The sequence below is a fragment of the Bactrocera neohumeralis genome, chromosome 2 (assembly GCF_024586455.1).
Source record: "Bactrocera neohumeralis isolate Rockhampton chromosome 2, APGP_CSIRO_Bneo_wtdbg2-racon-allhic-juicebox.fasta_v2, whole genome shotgun sequence".
Taxonomy (NCBI): domain Eukaryota; kingdom Metazoa; phylum Arthropoda; class Insecta; order Diptera; family Tephritidae; genus Bactrocera; species Bactrocera neohumeralis.
This window is the reverse complement of record NC_065919.1, coordinates 69,491,650-69,505,945: the sequence shown is the minus strand read 5'-3', so window position 1 is coordinate 69,505,945 and position 14,296 is coordinate 69,491,650. Positions and strand designations below refer to the sequence as shown.

The 14,296-nt window shown below is 32.5% G+C and overlaps 1 protein-coding gene across 9 annotated transcripts in view; it reads left to right on the top strand.

Annotated features, from left to right (window-relative positions):
• LOC126766257 (complexin) overlaps window positions 1–14,296 on the top strand; it is a 364,713-nt gene that overhangs the window by 237,632 nt on the left and 112,785 nt on the right. The window lies entirely within an intron of this gene.

The following is a 14,296-nucleotide window of genomic DNA, read 5'->3' as shown; positions in this document are numbered from 1 at the left end:
TTATAAGCATTTTTGCATATGGCATCCTTATACCATGCATTGCGAACATTTTCCAAAACCAAAGCAAACACAATTTTTATAACGCTAACCGCATTTTTTTCAACCACCAAAGTGCATTAGTTTGTTTTCGATTCCATTTTGATTGCGTTGAAGTGAATAATAAATTAGTTGAAGCTAACGACAAAAGAGAAAGCTAACAATGGCAACCAATTACACTTTTCATAATTTAAAATTTCAATTAGATTTATTCATCAGTGAAATTTAGAACGAAATTTGCAAATAATAAAAATCGGCCTGCGAATGTTTGATTTAAACGAAATATTTACACTATTTGTTGTTGCACAAATTTTACATCACAAATCAATTTAATGAAAATTTCCATTTAAATGCATTAGTTGGCTTAGTTGAACCACAAATATGTGCATAATAATTACAAATACACAAAAAAATTACGCACACACGGGTAAACAGCTAAATAACTAAGCGCATTGCAATGATTTACAAATGCCCTTAATTAAATATTTACAATTTTTATATAACTCAATAAACTAATAATAATCATATTTATTTATTTGCTTCTGCACATTGAAACGCACTTTTCGCACAAACTGTTATGGCATTTTTGCTACAAAAATTTTACGTAAATCAAACAATAGAAGCGCACAAGCGAAATAATATTAAAAAGTATTTACTTGCACATGGTTGCATTCCAACTTAATTTATTTGCTGCATTATCACATTATCATGGAAATGTTGGCAATGCGCTCATACTTCGAGTTCGCGTAAAAATTGTGTTTAATTTCGACTTTCAATTTGCATGCAGTTATGCTAAAATTCAGATCTTTTTTTACACCGAATAAGTATCAGAGAACACGCACACATTTACACTTCACGAAAATTTATACAGACCTAATTGATACAACAGCAAAACACAAAATGAGAAAGCTTATAATCAAAGCCTACAGTTTTATCACTATTAATATTAGACCATTTTATATACAAAAGCGAAATATTGGAGCTTTAAATGATTTCAGTTGAGCTTTAAGCTTTCACAAATTTTTAAATGAGCAAAAAAGCACTTGAATTTTTAAAATACACAAAATTACAGAAGCAAAACTTATAAAAGCTTTCAGAAAACGTCAAGCTTTCTCAAATTTTTAAATGAGCTTTCGACGCAGCAAAAAAAAATTACAGTTCTTATTATGAAAATATTGCTATGAAAATAAAGCAACGAAACTTTATGAAGAAAAGCTTTAAAATGCTAAAGAAAATACTTCTAACGATTCTAATATAAAAAAACTTAATTTACAAACGCAAAACTTTTGCGCTTTCTGATAAGCTTTACGCTTTCACAAATTTTTAAGTGAAATTTTTATATATTAAAATAGTTTTCATACGGTTTAAGAATACTGAATTTGATTTACTTCTAGCCGTTTAGTTTGATTCTAGTAAGCTCTACGTTCATTTGGAGGGTTTTAGTACTTTCAAAGTTTTATAGTATAATGAGCTTTTGATATAGCCAAAAAAGAGCGCTGTTTTCTAGCTCCGCATTAAGTATTCGCTCTGAAGAAAAGGAGCAGTAGTTTTTCATTTTGTATGTAGAGAAATCGAGAAGCTTTTGCATATAACATATACATTTTTTTTCTGTAGCTTTTTTCTTAAAAACAGTTTACAAGTTTAAGCTTCACGCATAAAACTCGTATGCTCAAAGTGCAAGTTTTTGACTAAGAAACTATAACAAAATGTTGATTAGAGCATGTTTAGACGACATATATGTAGCTTAAAGCTTCAAAGCTCTGGTTTGTGGTTAAAATATTAATTACCATAGATCTCTGTAACTGCTATGCTAATGACTGATTCCAACCGTTTTATAGTAGTACATCGAAGCTTTAAGCTTTCATAAAAATTTGTAAAAAAAGTTTAAAAAATCCCAAAAAGCTTTTTTGAAACTACAAGTTTTAAGTTTCACACCAAAAGCTCAAAACGCGGATTTTAAAGAACTAAATAAATTTTAATAAAAAAAACCACTAAAAAGATGTTAATTAGAGCGATTTTGGACTATATATAGCTTAAAGCTGTAAAGCTCTGGTTATTTATGGTTAAAAAGGAAATTACCACAGATCTCTTTTTATGTAGTTTAAAAATAGCATTGCAATAAAATAAAAAAGAAATAGCAAAGAAAAATATTAAGAAGTAAATACAAGTTGAAGGCTTATAATAAAAAAAAAACTATAAATTTAAGCAACAAAATTCTATGCGCAACTGTCGATTTAGGACCTCTTAGGGTTAAAATACATTCATAAAGTTTCACATGCCATAAAGCGCAAAGAAAATAGTTTTATTCTACTTATTATTGTATATAAATTTTTCACATACTATTCCGTTAATATATTTTGTATAAACTTACATTTTACATAGCAACCTCTCATATCAGTAAAAAAAATACATATGTGAATATAAAAATATAAGATTTTCATAACTCAATCGCATATACCCACTTACTATGTACATAAATTGCAAGGCCAACCCGCAGCACTCGCACAAAAGTATGCAACAAAATATAATGTATGCTGTCCAGCAGCTTAGGCACAAAAACATAACAAATATCAAGCTTTAAAATGCACGAGCTCCCTTAACTTGGCTTTGCCGTACACACACCCACTTACATACACTTGAACCCACCGCAAACTAATACACACACCAAATGTCACTTGTACTCCGAAACTACCAACAACAATAAACAAAACGCCGTACACTTTTCGTAAGTTTGCGACTTGTTTTTCATTTTGTAAGTGCAGTTTGTGTTTAGCATTTTTCCGCTCCTACTCTTTACACTCTTTCACTATCGCCAATTTGTTTTTATTTTAGTTTTGTTGTTGGCTCTTTTTGCAACTCTGTTGCGCTGTTGCCCTTGATTTCGTATTAAAATTTGATATGTTTTTAACTAATTGGCTTGCGTTAATATTTTTGTGAAATTTTAGCGTTTATTGCAATTACTAGTTGAAAAACTTTGAAGCTTTCACTTGTTTGCGTGTATTTCTTGATGCGTTCAATTGCCGTTATGTTGAGTTTTGTAAGTTTTGTTCCATTGTATTAGTTCATATTTGTTGATATTTTGTACTACCGCTATTTTCATTTAATACACACCCACTTTTCTCGCTCCCTTCTTGTTCCTCACTTTTCACTTTTTCTTGCCACCTTCTACTACTATCACTTTTTTCTGGATGCTTAGCATATTTCAAAACTTTTTTCTCAATTTTTTTCACTTTTCGTCTGTTTTTGATTGTTACAAACTTTTCGAGTTTCTTTTTCGTGCATTCACTTACTAACTTAACCGTTATTTTCGAAAAAGCTTTATGCATTTCTACTAACTCACGCTTCATTTACTTACTAAACCAAATCGTAGTTAAATAAATAAAGATATTTTAATTACAAAATTGTATCGAAAAATATTTTATTGTATTCTAAGACATAATCTTATTCAAAATCAATGGAAAAAATTAAAAACCATGCAAATCGTTTCATTGAAAAAAAAGTAAAAAAAAAATTAAAAATCATGAAAACTCATGCGAAACTTTTTGCATAAGAAAATTGTGAAATAATGTGTTTTTCATAGACTTTTCTATTTTTATATTTCTTTCTTAATTTGACTCTAATTTTTGCTTTTTGCCGATTTTGTTGAATTGCTTCTTCTTCTTCTACTACTACTTCTACTACAACTACTACTACTACCGTTACTACTACTACTAATACTACCGATTAACAAATATATATGCGGATTATTACCATTTACTACAACTACAACAACACCTTCTCTACAACTACAATCTACTACCAACAACAACTACTACTACTACAACAACAAATCCAACAATCCAAACAACGTCATTCATAATGAGGTAAAGTATAAATAAGCATCCAATACTACTATGTGTATTTCTATTGTAAATAACTGTATGTGTCTTTGTGTTAGTGTATAGAATTTTGTACTGAAATACAAGTATGTTTAAAAGTAGCTTTCTAAGTGTAAGTATAAGGATGTACTGTATTGATATGAACTTTGAACTGATGCTGTCTTAGAAAAATCGACCTACTTTGACTATTCGAGTTATGTTCGAGTCTAACAAAACTTCGAGAAAAAACACAATTACATTTAAATGGTGAAATTGTAAAAAAAAATTAAAGCTCAATTTTTAGAAAAAGCTTTTATTAGTGAAAGCCCGGATTATTGTATTGATATTTGCTTTGAACTTACTTTCAGAAGGAAGAATTTAAATACTTTTTTTTTGACTAAACTAATAAAAATAAAAACACACACTTATATTTAAATAAAGGAAAAACATGAAAGCTCAACATCTGGAAGTAGCTTTCATAAGTAAAAATACAGTTATGTTGCCTTAATAATTCCATTGAACTTTCTTAGGCAAAAACTTTCTACTATGAAAGCCATGAAAGCTTTCCCAAAAGTGAAAGCTACAAATATCTTATTGCTCTCGAAAATATAGCACATTTGAATCTCAAAAAAATTTTGTACTAAAAAAATATGTATTGTAGCACAAATTGCAATTTCAAAGTAATTCAACGGCAACGCTGGCAGTAATTCTCAACTGTAATTTAAATAGTAGACATAAACTTGTGAACATATGCTACTAAATCTCCAAGTACATAAATTACTATTGACAATTGCCACCATTAGCCACCCGTTTGGCTGGTTTGCAATAAATTTGCGAAATTTATTATACCGTTTGGGATTTATGAGCCTACAACAAAAACATTTCGACTGCATTAAAAAATGTAAATGAATACTGAAAGCACTAAAACAAAACACACGGCTTCATATTGTTTACACACTGAAACAAAATTGATTACTTCTCTCCAAAAAATTAGGTAACGCAGAAAAAGGTTGTGATTCCAAAAAGTATATTTAACTTTTTCGCTTTGAAGCTTTTTTGCAAAGGATGACCAACAAATCAATGCAATTTTGGATTCAATGATTTTCGCAAAACTTGAAAAAAATTATATAAAGTATAATTTAAATATATATGTATGATTGTAAATACCCAACTAATTTAGGTAAAGGTAAGAAAACTGAATTCAGTTTGCAACAACATATTTATGCAAAAGCTGGTTAATTAGTGCCAGCTTTGACAGACAAAAAATATGAAAATATATTTCGAAAAAAAAAATTACTACACAGCGTATCAAGCACATACATTCTTACCGAAAATCTGTTTTCACCATGTACGAAGTTTATTTTTTTTCTTTGACATCCTTCCGCTTGGAAAACGAACAAACTTCCTGTCATTTATTTAGGCTTTGACATTTCAGACGCCTTTTTCAAACAAATAATCCAGTGAACTTCAGATTGAAGTTTGATTCTTTACTTTTACATATTTAGACAAAAGCGGAAGTATGTATAAACTTGTCGTTTATTTATTTTAAAAACTTTTTTTGCGTATTTGTTTAGAGATATCCGTTTGCTGTTGGCTTTTGCCCTACTTCCAATCCTTTTCAAATAAATTCGCAAATGTGCCATTTAAGGTCAACACGTGTCGTTGTTGCATGCAAACGCGAAAGCAAAGGAAGAAATAAAAAGGAATATGAAATAAAAGTTCAATTCTGACCCAACGACATGTGTCTGAAATTGAAAGTTAAGTGCTTGCTATAAATTCCAAATAAATTGCGGACATCGCGAAAGGGGAAGTATACTTACCGAAGTTTCTATAAAAATATAAACTTGTATGTATAAACATACATATGCTGCAAAAGAAAGTCTTAAGCAATGTTAAAATATTGTTCTATTATTTGCCTTCATTATCCTATTTTTTGCGTTATTGAAATGTGGGTTCGTCGTGTCGTATGAGTAACGAAATTATTGCTAGGAAATTTTTGTAGAATTGAATTACTGTTTATGGTGAATTTTTATAGCATTTTTTAGTGTTAAAAAATGGGAACTAATTTGCGAAATTCCGTATCTTGATCTGTTTGGAAAAAATAAGAACAGAATATTTGACTTGCTGCTATTTAGACTAGCCACAAGAGTGGTTCAAAGTAGATTGGTGTTACTTCCCTTTCTCAAAAAAAATTTCTTGAAAATTTCTTAAATTTCCCAAAACAAAGCTTAATTTATTGGAAATTTCAAGATTATAGAGCATTCTAAACGTAAGAATGCTTTGCGTTTTATTAATACAGTGCAGAACTTCCTGTAAGTATAATTTCCATATAAATACACTTCTACTTTTACACTTTTTTTTATTCAATAATTAAAATTTGGGGTCTATTTCTTTACTATAAACGCTTTCTTGGCAGAAAGCATCTGCTAAACAACTTTTCTAAACTCTTTCACCAATTCATCTGAACTGTTCGTTAATTTTTATCACACTTCCCCGTATTAATATTTTATATAGTACGAAGTTTCCAACAGTATATTTTCTTCATAAAAACTTAGACTTGAAAAGTAGATTTTTCTATATTTTTTTGTCATTGCGATAATTATAAATCCTACATAACAAAGAAACAGTACTAAAGTCTTACAATAAAATGAATTCAGACTTTGAACTACATTTTTCATTAAACCAGAAATTCAGCAGTAAAAGAGAGCAATAGAATAATTAGAAAATAAATAAATAAAAACCATAAACTAATTGGGAACAGTTTTGTTTTTAATAACTATTCATTAAAATAAGTATAAAGTGTTGAACAATGACTACTTTCGGCTCGCTGGCACAAATTATTTTCTTCTGAAATGTAAAGATTTACATATATTTGCGCTAACTATCTTTAACGAACTGAAAAAGCTCTTTTCCTTGCCTTTCTTTAGCTAAAAATTGTATTTTCCTTTAATTTTGCAACAAAAATACCAAGCATATGGATAACTTGAAGGACATTACTGTCAGTTAGTCGCACACTAGCAGCATATTCTTAATCGGCGCCAGTGCCTGTGTACTAGGCTAAGCATAATACACTTATAACTTGCTGCTTTATACACAACAAGCTCACTAATTATATTTGCCAGTGACTTGAACCGCTATCCAGATGGGCATAAGCGCTATACACACACATATACATGTGCATACATATGTATATAGCAAAGTAAGCTCATTGCTTTCAAAGCGCATAATCATGTTTGCTGTCACTCGCTATTTACCACTAGCCAACAATGGAAGTCAATATGCCACTGTGGTTCATCCGTAACAGAGTCCTTGTGACAACAGCGACACCGCTCAACTCCGCTTTGCATTGGTGTGTTTATTGCTTAAATTGGCATTTACACTATCACATGGCTATTACTGTTGTATATCATGGTTACTGTTGTTGTTTTTGTTACTGCTGAGTAGTTAGCAGCTGCCAATGTCACACATCCAGCAGCAATTACGCCTAATGCGCTCATCACACAACGAGCAGAATGCATTCAAACGGCGGAAGATGCTAGTAACAGTGCTGCTTTGTATGAACTGGCGCAACTAATAACGTTAATGTAACGCCTCTGGCATAATTTGGCCACAAGCCGAACGCTCGATCGGTTATAAGTGTTATATAATATGTGTATATTTGGTGGTTTTGTATGTATAGTATATATGCATTTAAGTATATATGTACATATATATAATAAAGTTTAACGGCACATGTTCTTGCTGACTGCCTGTCTGTTTAGCTGCCTATTTACCGACATGTCCAACAATGACTCTTGGTTAATGCTTGATATGTGAGAGAATGTATCGGTCAATGTATAAATATGTATGTAATTGAGGCTGACAAGTTTAATTAAATTAATAATAATTGAATTCAGAGTGATTGCTCCTTCACTGACTAAATGTATTATGCTGTGCTTTTCTTAGGGGCAAAATAAATCTGATATCCTCTTTAACAAATCAAAAGCTAGACATTAAATCATTACTGCATTAATAACGAAGCGTTTTCTAAATACTAACCGTTATATTTGCAAGCTTTTAGAACTTCTGTTTTTATTTTATTTTTTCTCAGTATTTAGGTAAAACGTAATGTTTACTTTGTTAATATTATACTACAAAAGTTGTTTTCAAAGTATTAGGTTTTCATAACAATATCTAGCCTCCAGCTAAGATTCAAATAAAGTAATCCTCTACAAGTATCTATATAAGTATGATTACTGAAATATTTGCCGACAGTTAAGCAAATATTTGAGTTTCCTTTGCAAACTTCGCAAAGTGAAAAAGAGCAGTCGTGTCAGCAATTGATGGGTGAAGTGAAATCAAATTTATATATTGACTTAAGTCCCAAAATTATTTCATTTATTATTACATTTACTTAATCAAATGTTTGCTTATTAAGATACATAAATATTTATTGTTTTATTATTAATGATTTTCAGTAGTGCCGCGAGGGTATCAAAAATGGATTTGTCGAAAGCAAAAGAATGATCTATAGTATATTGAGTATGTTGTACATATATACCTACATATGTAGCATAAGTACAGTTTTATAGTGCAAACCTAAAATTTTTTCAATACCATTAGGCTTGTCAACTGTTGTCATCAGCCCAAATGAGTGCATATTGAAGTTCGTGAACGAATCCGCTCTTCAGCTACTGATTAAAGATTATATAGTCAAATGGTACACCGACGGCTTGAAAACTTCGGAGGGAGCTGGTGCAAAAGTCGCAGGACCACGCACCAAATTATCCTGTGGAAAGTTTTCTGAACATATTCCAAGCAAAAGTCTTTGTTAAAGGTCAGTGCGTAGAGGTAAACCTCCAACGCAACTATCACAATGAACGTATAGCTATACTAAGCGATAGTCAAACGCCACTCAAAGCGATATCTGCGTACCAGATTAAATCGCTATTGGTGCAGGAGCGTATAGAACGACTGAGACTGAATAGTCCATCGTAATCAAGTGCACCTTATTTGGGTGCCAGGTCACAAAGGTATAGCCGGGAAGGAACTGGCTGATGAGCTTGACGACTGCGCCAGCTACCACTAACATGGTAGAACCGGAACCTTTCATTGCGGTTGACCCACGCACCATAAATGGTGAAGCAATAGGTAGGTAGCAGCATTAGCAACAACTCCAAGGCATGCATCATACCAAGTTGCTACCCTACCAAAGGACAACCTTAGGCTACTTATCACCTTCTACACAGGCCATTGCAATCTCAAGAAGCACTTACATAATTCTTGTGCGAATTACCGGTTCTGCCACATGGAACCTGAAACTCCAGACCACCTGCCAATTGACTGCAAAGCAGTCTGTAGGCGCAGGATAACGACCCCCGGATCCTTGTTTCCAAATAGAGATCACATCGATTTAATAACACCTGGCAGTATATTGGGCTTTATCGATTTGCTGGGGCTAGATGAGACGTTGTGACTTAGGATTGGGCACAATAGACCTTAGGTCGCGGTGCAATCCTCATTTACGTATTTAATCTAATCTGCCAAATAATGCACGATTGGCTAGATAATTATAATTGTTTGAGACGATTTTGACATCAGATTAAGTCTAGTCAAAATAATAAGTATCATTTCGTTTTCAAGAAACCTCAAATACCAAAGAGGTTTTATTTTTGCCTTACTCAAACAAATTTGAAGTATGCTGTTTCGAGAAAAACAAGAAAACGGAAGGCTGTAACATAACAAGTTTTTAAGATATTGATTTGGGATATTTGCAAGACGAAGAAGTGTTCTAAGAGCAAAAGAATTCGTAGTCGCTACACCAAATACCACGAAGTCTGTTGTTGCCCTCGTCTTCCAATTATAAGTGCCACAAACATTACATAGCGGAAGGCATGCACTTTCTAACTACAAATTTTTAATTGCTCAAATATGTATGTACATACTTTTAAGTGCTACCGATTTACCAGATGGCAGATTCTTATATATTCCTGAAGACTCGATCGCAAATGCAATTAGAAATTTCGACGCTTGGCAATCACTACAATGCTGTAGTATGTCAAACAACCTGCAACAAAGAACGTTAAGTATTCTACTACACTCATATTGTATTGCTAAGATTTTCGGAAGAACTATATTGCGTTGTTAATCCCTGCAGAATTATCTATTTGGGGTAACACTTTGACCGTAAAGTCTGATTACGCCTTACTGGAATGTTGAGGAAATGTACTCATGTCAGCCTTGCATAATCCTAATTTCCATTATCATCTTTCAAAAAATGTTATTTTTCAATGTGAAATTTCTTATATTATTCTGCTCTGGTTGGGTTAAGCAACGCTTCTGTCTTTTATTTGACTAAACTTAGCCCGCGCCAAATGATTATAACTTCTAACATATGCAAATCTTTTTCAAAACTACATCCAAGTATGGTACATACATATTTTAGTACATAACAAAAAACTGCACTGTGTTGAAAAAATAATACTTCATTTCGTAGAAATGAAGAACAAAACATTGCAATAAATATTTTAACAAAATATTAAAATGGAGGCATTTCTATAAAAATGGTGAAATTAGAACACAGCAGTTTTAATAGCAATTAAATTTGTGCTTTGCCAGCAACTATTCATTGCCTAGAGTGTTCCAAGAAACACTGTTGGGGTCCAGACCTGCTTTAACTATTGTTCGCCAGTATTATTCTACCTACTCGTACGTATATAATGTTGTCAGCTGCAACAACAAGGACCAAACAAATAACAGCTGTTACAATTTAAGGAAACTCACGCTGTTATTGAAATTGTTTTGGTTGAATTTAGGTAAAAATGTTTTTCGCAGGATGTAGATTGTCATGCGTGCTTACTAAGATATACTATATGCTGCATACTAGGTACAGATTAGGAATTTTAGTTTTGTGTGGAGTTCGTTGCAAAAAGATTTTGCTCCCACGGGAAATGCTCAAATGTAAGGCATTTATGCTAAAGTTTTTTCACCGGTTTTTGGTGTTAAATATTTAGAAGTTATCAGTATGACTGCATTACTCAAAACTAACGTTTCTTGTTCGGTAGGTGTGGTTATCATATAACTCTCCTTTGCGTCTTAGGACCAAGGTTTGCCACGTTGTAGCTAAAATCTCTGATAGGATGGCAGATATACGTAGATATTACAATCAGAAGTTAACTTAGGCTCCTTTCCAACTGAATTATAAGCCGACCTTTCGTATACTTTTATAATAAAGCTACCAAAAACCTTTACGGTTTTGATAACAACTAAAGCTACTCCAACCTATTTCTCACCTATTTGACTTTTTGTATTATTCTCAGCCTGTGTGAATGTCCATGAGATTTTCTTTAATACAAATTCCTATACGCAGCAAAAGCATGTTTGAATGCCACGCACCTCATTATGTGCCTTTTGAAAAGCATAAAGTTTTGTCACGCAGCACGTGCCCATACAAAGGCTGCCCACCAGGTTGACTGGCATTCCGCAGTGTCCATTGTAGTCACATTTGAATACATGCTTGTATGGAGGTCGTCAAGCCTAAAGCGATGATTTGGCCACTGCAGTGATTAAATGCGTTTTATGTGGCACCACAACGCCTCGGGCGGCGTGTGACTTCGCACCTTGGCATGCAGGTAGACGCACTTCTATTTGTCCCTCCCTCGTTTTTTCTGTTCCGATTCTGCTATATATTCTTCCCGTGCTTTTGAAATGCCGCAAATGTTTGTCCTTGCATGCTGCGGCTGGGAAATTACTAAACTTCTTCATACTTGTAGACATTCTTCTGGCGTCATTCAAGTTGTATGCCTGCTATTTGCTTGCCTTTTGTTCTTTGACTTTGCCGCCGAGCATATTTGAGCAGGCATTTTGCGTATTCTCGACTTCTGGTCTTTTGTGGATAAACAACAGCAGCAACCACAACAAAAACAAATACAATGGACACCACCCATCCCACTCACCTTAGTTTTCGTTTAGTCTTTCGCCCTCTCTCAGCTATTCCACTCACCGCATTTTGCGGGCAAAGTATTTGCATTTTTGTCATGTTCTTCATTTTACACAAAAACAACAAAACAACAGCAATAATGACAAAAAAAAATAAGTTGAGAATATTTTATTGTTGTAAATGTTGATGGTGATGGGGAATATTCAACGAACTGCGCTGGTGTTTATTAAATTCCTTTGACATAGCACCGGCAGGCAGCAGCAGTTATCCTTCCGGTTGCTCTGCCTCAGCAATTCAACACCTTCACACCCGCCACCGCTGTACCGCATCAGCATTTATCTAAGGTGCCGTTGATGGCTTCGAATTTGTGCGTTGGCAAGTTGGTGTGAAAGTTGTCGAATACGTTTGTGGTGAATGTCGGAATGTTTGCGGCAAAAACAAAAATAAAAAAATCAAATAAAATGGAAATAAAATAACAACAACAACAAGTGATAATTTCAAGAAATGAAAGGAGTGAATAAATAATAAATGTATTAGAAATATGTTGAAAGTTAGCTAAAAGTTTTGGTGGAACTCAAAGTTCAACTTGAAAGTGAAAAGTATCTACACACTTACATATATGTATGTATGTTTATGTGTCGGTTTGTTAAAAAGTTTTAGCATTCGCCGGAAATATCAAACGAAATTAAATTAAAGAATTTAAAGCAAATACTTGTGAGCGGCAGTAAATAACGTAGGAATTCTTTGAATGCCAGCTTTTCTGGACATTTTCTTTAAATGGAACTTTTTGCTTTAATCTTAAGCTTTTTCAAAAATATTTGTTTACAATTGATATGCAGAAATGTGGAAATTCGACTATTATTATTTATTTCAACCTGCCATTTACATTAGAAAATTTATAAACGAACAAAAAGATTTTCATAAAATGCTTCAAATTTAGCTTGATTAGTTTAATTAAAACTATTCTAATATACCTTTTCTCAAAGATTTTGTCTTAGAAACTAGCGAAAAGTTAAATTTCTTGCTGTTGTGTTTCCTTTGATCTTTTTCATTTAATATTATTGAACAAGATTAAATGCTAGTGTATTCGTATACAATTTTTACGAAGCAAAGAGCAGAAAGAGTAACCTTATTCAGTTGCTATTTTGGCTTAAAAATAGTTCGTGCTCGCATTAAATGTGATGCAAATGTTTTACAGAACATTTTCTTCAAACATGTTCTGCCTAACTGATTTGGAAAAAAAAATCTGGGTGGAAAAACTGTCGAAAGGCGAAGATATCTCCTTTTTTTCTTGAATATTTTGGAAAACTATAAAATCAGTTATTTAAACGTACTATGAGTTGTTGGATATGGTTCTGAGATTCACTAATACCTGAACTGATTAACTTCAAATTGAGATAGTACATATTTTTCAAGCTATAAAAATTGCCGGCATTTTCCTCTATCGCAAATTCCATTGGATGTAGAAATATTTTTAGTCAAGAAAAATAATATGGATTAATATTTTTTAAAGCGCGTGATGCATAAAGTGATATTGATATAAAAATTTTTATATGTGTATTTCATAAGGCTACTTCATATATAATTTAGAATATTCGAAGGATTTTCTCTAAAGCCAAAATAAGTGAAGAATCCTTTCCTACCACGAAGCGCAATGATGGTATTAAGATTTTAGTAACCATATTTTCTTTGGTTTGTCTCACATCATGTATAATTTTTTCGTACAAAATTTAACCGACTTCCTGTGGAGATATAACTGACAAAGGTTTTATATATATATCTGTCCATTTAACATCCATAGAGAGTTTATATGCGAATTGGTCCCTCAGTTTTTGGCTCACGACTTTTTCCCCCAAGAAGCTGCTCATTGTCGGAACAACCGATATCGGCCTACTCTAGTATATAGCTGCCATTCAAACTGAAGTGTTTGTATGAGAAATTTTTCCATTTGGCTAAATATCTTCACAAATTTGGGTATGGGTTACTACCTAAGACCTAAGTGGTGCAATCTCCAAAGAAAATGTTCAGATCGGTTCGCTTTAGTATTTAGCTGCCATACATACTTACCGATCAAAATCAAATTCTTGTATGTGTGAAGGATATCTTAGCTTTGGTGCTACCAAAGATAACGTTTTTTCTTATTTTCTATTAATAGAAATTAGAAGCAGAAAGCGAGCATACATAAGGTGTTAGAACCTCTTAAATTGGAACCAAACTGGTATATTATAATGTTATTGTTCAAGGGGGTATTCTAGTCTAGAAATGCTATTTAACAGCATTTTTTAAAGTCCAATAAAAAAACTAAGAACATTTTTATTATCCAATTCTTTATCAGATATTTATTAATATTTTAAGAATACAAAAAAAAAAATAAAAAAAAAATTTGTGATAATTTGATTAATTGTGGCGTGGCACAGTGGCACCGCTCCATACATTTCTTGAAAAAAAAATAGAAGGAGTCTTCTTACAACAATGAAACTTTGCA